At 38.6% G+C, this 9,181-nt stretch overlaps 1 non-coding gene across 1 annotated transcript; it reads right to left on the bottom strand.

The window, feature by feature from the left end:
- Positions 1–1,665: 1,665 nt before the first annotated feature.
- On the bottom strand, positions 1,666–1,737 carry TRNAF-GAA (transfer RNA phenylalanine (anticodon GAA)). Its single transcript has one exon. It is a non-coding gene; the product is annotated as a tRNA-Phe (tRNA).
- Between the last annotated feature and the right edge of the window lie 7,444 nt (positions 1,738–9,181).

Here is a 9,181-nt window from a genome sequence, read left to right as displayed (position 1 = left end):
CTCGTTTTCTCCCTCGAAATATATTTTACTCTTCTCTTTCTATCTCTCCGAATATCATTTACTGATTTTTTCAATGTTAAAGAAGAAGTAGAGAAATTGTTTTTCTTTACATTTTAATTGTACAACAAGCTTTATTTAAAGAATACACCATGCAGCCCCATCGTAAATGCACACTTGTCTCGATGAATCTTGGAAAGTGTATTTGCAGTACTTTTTGTTTTTCAACCATTTTTTAAATATAATTCTGCAAAGGTGGACAATTTTTGTTTATGAACATCAAACAAAATACATTAGGAACAGCAAAAGATTATCTAAGATCTGTACACACCTCCGCGTACAAAACTTAGGCACCCATATGCCGTATGTCTCCGTACAGACAAAATTTTCTTTTCCCCATACGATTAATTAAAAAAACTGTAGGTTCCCATACTATGTATGGCCTCCATGACAGCACATTATTATTATTATTATTATTATTATTATTATTATTATTGTTATTATTATTATATTCCTGTCTACAATATTTGAAAAGTGCCTGTCAGTAAATATTTACTTTTACAGGTTCCCATCGACCTTGGTATCATACTACGAGTAGAATTTATTAGAAATCAATGTAATGAGTTTCTGGTAACTCGTCAAAATCTCAGCCAAAAAGCCTAGGATAAAACCATTTGTAAAAGTAAGAAAGGGAACGATTGAGGAGCATCTAGATGCCGATAAATGGATATTGCTGAAATGGAGGAATAAGGAAGTCTTTGAGTCAGTTCCTTAGCTTCAGAGGATTGATGTTTCGGATGCACACTGTCTGGGAAAAGATAATAAAAAAGCTTTCATGTCTACTTCTCTCCTCCTTCCTCTTTGAAGCAGTTCAAGGCCTTCCCATCTAAATCACTTAACTACTTCATTGCTTATTACAGTCGAGAAAACTTGGTCTCACACCTCACTCACTTTCATTTTTAATTCAAACTTTGCAGTAACTTGACATGGAAGCGCGCTGTTATCTATGAGAAAAGAGGGAGGGAGGGAGAGAGGGGAGCTTTTTATTCCCACTCTCCTTATATTCCTATTCATTCTGTCATTGCAGAGGACCGACTAGCGCCCTCTCCCCCACTCGTCACCTTCTCTTGTCAGGTCAAGAGTCAACTGGGGACGAGGAAGTGGGGGCGCGGAGTACAAAGTGTTGTAGCGAACAACCCCCACGAGAGATTGTCATATGAATCATCAGCCGCCCTTATATATAGCACCACAAACATTGCCACAAGTGCTGGTGAAGTGCAATCCGACAGGTGCACCGAGCAGCTACAGATGGTTCCAAAAGTCTGAGTACTACACTCTGCCCACAAACTTTATCGTAATATTCGTAAAGTAATCGTCGTCATGGGAGTCGATATCGCAAGTCAATCCGCCTTTACCTTGGTGTGCCTTGATCAGCCTTGTCACGGTATTCTATTCCTGTAAAATGATGGGTATGTATTCACTGCAATGCGTTATAAATGTTCATTCTAATTGAATCTGTACATATCTATTTTATTAGTCAGTGGATAAACATTTTCTATAATTCCCTAATTGTATATTATTACGATGTACCGAAGTACATAAGATATTTCAGTGCAGAAAATCTGCGTCATCATGTGATGAAAGATGAGTGGAACGGAGAAAAATTCTCTCCGGTACCGGGATTTGAACCCGGGTTTTCAGCTCTTCGTGCTGACGCTCTATCCACTAAGCCACACCGGTTTCCCATCCCGATATCGGAATGAATCCTCTCAGTTTAAGTTCCACCTCTTGGGTCCCTCTAGTGGCCTACCCTCATGCACTGCGTCATAGATGCATGTATTTCTGCACGGAAATATCATATGTACTTCGGTACATCGTAATAATATATGATTTGCGAAAAATAATCACTTAGTGATTTAAGACAGCGCTTATTCCGTCGGATCCCGGCCACTTATTCACTCATAACGAGTGCACCTCTGCTCACGTGTGGACATTGTGCCACTGTCATACATCTATGACGCAGTGCATGAGGGTAGGCCACTAGAGGGAACCCAAGAGGTGGAACTTAAACTGAGAGGATTCAATCCGACATCGGGATGGGAATCCGGTGTGGCTTAGTGGATAGAGCGTGACCATGTAGATCTGAAACCCCGGGTTCAAATCCCGGTGCCGGAGAGAATTTTTCTCCGTTCCACTCATCTTTCATCCATAATTGAACCGTGCATTTCCAGAACGTTGTAAGTGCCAATTTGTAAAGTTTGCAGTAGGAACAAAAATAGTTTTATGCAGTATATACAACGCCGTGACTTGCACAACCTTAAAGTGCATTACTTTATTACTTTGAGCAGCACTTTCTTCATAACCTTTCGTAATATTGTCAAACAGGGCACCTACAACTGATATATGTGAAAAAATAGATTCTCCCGGTTTCGGCACTTACAACGTTATGGAAATGCACACTTCAATTATTGTAGTCCTCATCATCATTTTATTCACTTAGGTCATTAGACTCATTCAGACTTCAGCCCAACACTTCCAAGATCTGCTTCTTAATAGTTTACTACAATAACTGAAGAGCTTTTTCCCACAACGAGTTAAGTCTACAAAAATGAAAAAAGATGTTTTTCTGTATTCCTAGTATTCTTCTCAATCGTCAGAGCTCTGTTGTATATTTATCTTCGAAACTCATTTTTATGAAGTAAATACCGCGGTAGAAACATGACGATTTCATGCAAAACAAGATAAGATTTGTATCGAAACACTTTAAGTCCTTCCCGCATTTGTGCAGGAAACAGAAGACTTTTACACCTTCACATTCGTTCAGGAAACAGGAGTCCTTTGTGCATGAACATTTGTTCAGGAAGTAGGTGAATATGAAGATAGCCGCTGCCAGCCAAGACATGGAGAATGACAGAAGTTTTCATAGTGACAAATTGGAGGTTATAAGTGAAATAGACACCGGCGATTCGGATTATGGGCCAGAAGATAATATCACAGTCTACTATATACAGTCACGAAGCTTGAGTTTTGAGGGTGCTAGAAACAATAGACTGTGACGGTTCTATTTTGCATTGCCTGTAATGAGGCGATATTAGCGATCCTAGTGGTGAGCAACTATCTAATGTTTGCATATTTACTACGTATTGAGCTTCGCGACTGTATATACTAGACTGTGATAATATGCAGGAGACAGCAAGCGAGTACGGTGTGAGTCAAAGTATCATGTTAACATGGTTCCGCGTACTGTTAGAAGTTTCGCCCTGTTACTGTCAGATGTTCGCCATTGACCCTAGGGCAGTAGGTAGCATCTTGTTGCATGCATGCAGAGTTGTATGATGAGAATTTTGTATAAATTTAAGGTATAAATTTACAAACACAAACATGTTTTGTACTGTTCCTGGGATTTGGTCAATATAAAGCATCATACAGAGTTTGTATTAATTTATTTCTTTAGACATGATCCTATTTAAAACGTAGATTTAAACTGATAATTCATTATTTTAGTTTTGGTGAAAATATAATATGTTTGTGTACAACAGCAAGAAGCCATCAGGTCACATCCAGCATAAATCGAAACGGCATCCACAATTGTTTTGTTTTTCCTGTCAAATTACTGAAAATGGACTTAATTCGTTTTGGAAGAAAGCTCTTCAAGTCTTGCCTGTGGTCCGCGAGACCCCTCAGAGTCCAAGACATAATAGTCAGGTATGCAAATCTGACATTGAAGTAGAAGCTCCCTGTGAAGCAGGCTTGAATAATTTCAAGGGAAAAATTGTTCCGGGTCCGGGTATCGATCCCGGGACCCTTCGCTTAGCGCACGAATGCTCTACCGACTGAGCTATCCCAGGAACTATACACGACACCGTCAAAATTCTTCTCTTTATATCCACACAACTCAAATGGGCTGACAAGACGCCAGAACCCAACTTTGAGTGCACACAATTCTGTGTGACTTAAATTGTGGCTTTCTGTTAACGTACCTACAGTAACGAATATATTATGCAAATCTGGCTTTCAGGTAGAAGCTCCCTGTGAAGCAAGCTTGAATAATTTCATAATAGTCAGGGTTCCGTAAGTTTGTTTTCAAACTATAATTTGATTTATTATTATTTTTTTCATTATGAATAGATATAATGAAGACTCTGCAATCCGAGCAATAAATATCTCAATTTTCATAAAAATGTAATCGTAATTTTTTTAATATTAACAAAGGTAATTTTTGCAAAATATGTAAACTAAACTTGAGTTTGTAATAATATGTGACGTGAAAAATGAATATTATTGTACTGAGCAAAAGTATGAAGTTAAGGAGTCTGGAATCGCGAATAAAAAGATACATTCTGGGAATAAAATGAACGTCTCAGCATTGATCTATTTATTAACATATTTATTTATTTACTAACATTTATTTATTAATATATTCATCCATCCATCCATTTATATATTACGTTATTATGTACTCACGTCATGGCGGATTAAATGTAGGCCAGTTCTTAATCCGCCATCACCTACTATACAATGATTGATTACAAATTAACAACGAGTATGACAACATGTAAGTACCGGTATATAGGCTACGTAATATACTTAACAAGTATCTGTTAAACTCTTAAAAATGTTAATTAATATATGTTATAATACCCATACGAAATTGAGGCTTACAAAACAAGTCCTAAAAGTTTGGTAACGAGAAAAATCCCCCCACCACTCGAGAATTAAACCCGGGACCTTCCAGAGCGCATTTAACTATCACAAAGAAATTGCTAATTTCTTAGATAATCCTATAATATGATAATACGGGAAAATAAATATACTGTAAGTTCACAGGGCTAACGGCTTCGAAGCTGGGTGCCTGGTTCTAATGAAGTGCATAGGTAGCGATATAACATGGGGGCATGAGATAGTTACTCTGCCTGCCATAATAAAATTAACTTGAATTAAAATCCCCAATGTAAAAAAGAGCGCATTTAATTCCCGTAGGTACCAAATGAGCTATCGGCAACCTAGTAACATTCATACGCGCAGTAGCTAAAGTGCCATGTTTCACGAAAATTTAATATAACGTAATTTCATGTCTACTTTATAATATGTTTTATGCGTTGTTTCTTTGTACCATCTATCGATTCAGCTACACAACATCGGAGTCCGCGATGAACTCCACTACGTCACCTGAGAGTTCTGCAGCCACTTCAGATAAATGTCATCTGAATGAAAATCACGGTACTACATTTGCTGTATCTTCGGTCGACCTAAAACACTGAAAGATGATAGATGAAGTTGAATTTAATGAAGAGAAATGAGTCGTCCAAAGCTGAAAGTTACCTAGAAATTCTGATTCAATTGGTTGGGAGGAGGGGGGGGGGAATCTCGGAAAAAACTCCAATCAGAATTTGAACCAGGGTCCGTTCGTTACACTGTCAGACATGCTAACCGGTACTCCACAGCGGTAGACTGTTTGCAAAATACCGTACCTAAGTATTTCTTTATCGTGCCCAGCTCCTCTTTCCTTATGTTTAAAATAGGGTCACTATATTTCGCTGGTATAGTTTGCTGAGTACAGTGACGCGCTTTCACAATCAACCTGTAGGAATACATTGGAAGAGCCTTCATACAAATCTGATATATCGACCATAATAGTCATTTAAATCCGGCAACTATAATGGCACCCCCAATAATACAACAGCACAGTCGAGTTCAATACTTACTTGTTAAACCGAATACAAGGCTTTCCCAGCTATCACGGTTATTTCTGGACAGAGGAAGCGTCTTAGAGTTGCAGTGTGTGTGACAGAAATGTCAGATTTAAGACTTCTATAGCTCATAATTTCAATAGCCCTAGACATATTTTCCAACTTTACAATGATTCTGAAAGCTATTGGCGATGAAATAATCAATATTCTTTTACTGATAAAATAATAAAATAATCTAATAAAGGGACTAACTAAATTAGTACAGTTATCCAACAAATGATTTAGAACTGAAGTTTCGTAAGTATCTTTCAACAATCATGAAATCGTCAAAGTTACCGTCAGTTTTCAAAACGTAGCTGTTACTGCACATGCAAAAGTTTGTGAATTATCTGTGAAAACCTACCGTTTCAATATTATTAGTCGATGATTTCTAACAGTTAATATGTAATGTAAAATATGGACGCCAACAGAAAAAAGTCGACTGTGAAAAGAGACTCTTTTTATCAGAATTGACTAATTTAGTATAGAGGCTGGAAGTGAAATAATCCTGCAGATTGAAAGGGATGATAGGATATACTTACTTACTGGTTTTTAAGGAACCCGGAGGTTCATTGCCGCCCTCACATAAGCCCGCCATTGGTCCCTATCCTGAGCAAGATTAATCCAGTCTCTATCATCATATCCCACCTCCCTCAAATCCATTTTAATATGATCCTCCTATCTACGTCTCGGCCTCCCCAAAGGTCTTTTTCCCTCCGACCTCCCAACTAACACTCTATATGCATTTCCTTATTTGAAGGTTTCGTAACAAGCTGTTTTTTACGGTGATGGGTTGTTAGCCCTTCGTCCAACCCCCAAGCTGGAGGACCACCTCTCATCGGCTGTCCGTGACTGCTTATTCAATATATTCACAGCTACCCTCCATATATGGAGGCCGTCTCCTTGATCCGCAACCTGAGGACGCGCCATGCCGTGGTGATAGGGACCCACAATACATGGGATAGGATATACTTAAATGAATAGAAAACCTACATTATGTTTTGTGATTTAATGCACAGTTAATTAGAAAACTAAGTTGAAAGTTTCAGAAGTCTGGCAACATCGTCGCTAACACACCCCTCTTTCTTCTCGTAATACAAATGTAAGAGATCAACGAACTCAGGTCTGTCTCCCTAGGTGCACCTCTTCCTCTCTGATTACAACGTTTCAATCTGTTCGCATCGTTCAGTGGCTTGCAATTAATGGTTTTTAAATTAAATTTACACGAAAACCGTCCATGCCATTAAATACTCCAGAGAGATAAATGATTCTTTATTAGATTTTATATCGATATGGACAAAAATCACGATCCTACTCGTAATAGTCACCTACCGAATAAGAATGGGTTGGACATTTGGAAAAAAATAAAACTTTTTTTTTTCTGGAAAAAGTAGGAACTTCCCACCAATAAATTATTACATTTTTTTGTTACATACAACATGAGCTATTCGCCCTGAAAATCCATAGGGTTATTTCACTTCCACCCCGTACAATGCTTCAACAATGTCGTGGATTCGAATGTAATTCAGAATAGTGAACCTTGTCAACTGGGTGGCCTGTGTTTGCTGAAGTGTAGATCGACAGTCATACTGACCCAAGCAACGTATGTGGCTCAGTGCTAGCGCGCTAGTCTTCCTTCTATCCAGACAGACCGAGTTTGATCCCGATCAGGTCCTGACGGAATTTGTGATGGTCAAATCAGATGTTGCATACATTTTTCTCAGGTTACTCCCGTTTCTAATTTTCATCCCACTAACACTCTCCAAATTTCCCCTATTTCATCATCTTAAATAGTTGAAAATACACTGGGGTTAAGTCTTGGGGATAGTACAGGTTTCCGATGCTGATATTAGGAAAGGCTTGGAACTCCGGGCCCTGAGGATTTCAGGAATCGTCTGAGGATAGGGCCTAGCCCTATCAGGGCTGAGACAGGATGGCCCACTTGTCAGTTTCGAATTCACGAATTTCACATAGGATACCTGTCAGACTTGGACAATAATCGCGTATATAAGGTGCACAATGAGCAAATGTAAACCAGGTATGGCCTTCAAAAAGCCAAGCCATACTGAGTCATATCACGGAAGTCTCGACATGTGTCCATCTACAGAGTGCAGCATATGTCGACTTTCTTACATGGCAAACACAGCGGCATTTTCTGTTAAACGTCTAGCATAGCTACCGCAAAATCGGCAGCTGTTTCTACGACAGTAAAACCTATTTAGTACAAAATTTTTTATAAACTAGTTTAAATTGGAAACAAGTGCATCTTATCTGCGTCACAAGAGATTTTCAAAGTGTCTTCCTCCTGCTTCAATACATTTTTTACATATTCGAAGATTGTTCGAGCAATCTCTTCATGCGATATGTTCGAAATGACTTGTTGGATATTTTGTTTCACTTTTTGCGTAACTTAAAACTACAAAAACTCGCAGAAATATGTTATAGGCCTAGATACACCATTTTAAAACTATTAGAAAAACGCAACAGCTTGCACTACACTACGTACGAATGAGTAATACTTTCAGTGTTCTCAATTAGAAAAAAACGCATAACTTGCACTACACTACGCACGAATGTGTAATTCCATCAGTATTCTAAAAAAATATAAAACGCAATACCTTGCACTAGATTACGTACGAATGTGTAATCCCTTCAGTAGCTTACAACAGACTGAGATGAACTGAACACATGCAACTCCCGATAAACGCTCTTGACCTTCGGCGCTGACGACAGGCGCTCTGTGGGAGACAACGTTTCTGTATAGGCCTACGCATGACTCGTGGGTTCGAAAAACCCAAACATGGAATGATCAGGTATATCACATAATAGGAATAACGGCAGAAAGTTCTTTCGTCGACTTTATACAGGAACTGCATATAAGGAATTCAAGAAGGAAAGTTTACTAAATTATTGATGTAATTCAGAGGTATAAATTCAATTTCGCTGCTTACAATTATAGATTATGCAGAAGACAAAGTAATAGAACTCTGAGGTGGCTTCGTGATCTAGACTACCAGCCTGTCACACGGGTGGTCCGGAATTCGAGTCCTAAACTTCAAAAGTTCACCCTGACCAGTCTAAGTAGCCTATAGAAGACGGTTTCAGTTGGAATTTTTATCAGAGTTCTCCCATTTCTCTATTTATAAGCATTAACAACAATAGTTGGCGAAATGCTGAGGGGAATGGTCCAGATGTACATGTAGGTGTGCCTAAATGAAAACTGTATACCCAGCGAACCTAAGCATATTCGTATGGTGTGGATGGAAATGCGACTACCGAGAGTTTCAATACTATTTTACATATAATGAATGTAGTGCTAAGCGCTCGCCTTTATACTCAGGATAATAGGTAAGCTACAGATTCGTTCAAATGCAATTTCATTAACCTACCCACTGCACTGGAAATTTCGCATTCAATTACAACATAATACAATCAAATCACGCGAAGCCAATGGC

Source organism: Periplaneta americana, chromosome 9 (assembly GCF_040183065.1).
Source record: "Periplaneta americana isolate PAMFEO1 chromosome 9, P.americana_PAMFEO1_priV1, whole genome shotgun sequence".
NCBI lineage: Eukaryota > Metazoa > Arthropoda > Insecta > Blattodea > Blattidae > Periplaneta > Periplaneta americana.
The sequence above is the reverse complement of the archived record's forward strand: the minus strand, read 5'-3'. Positions and strand labels throughout refer to the sequence as shown.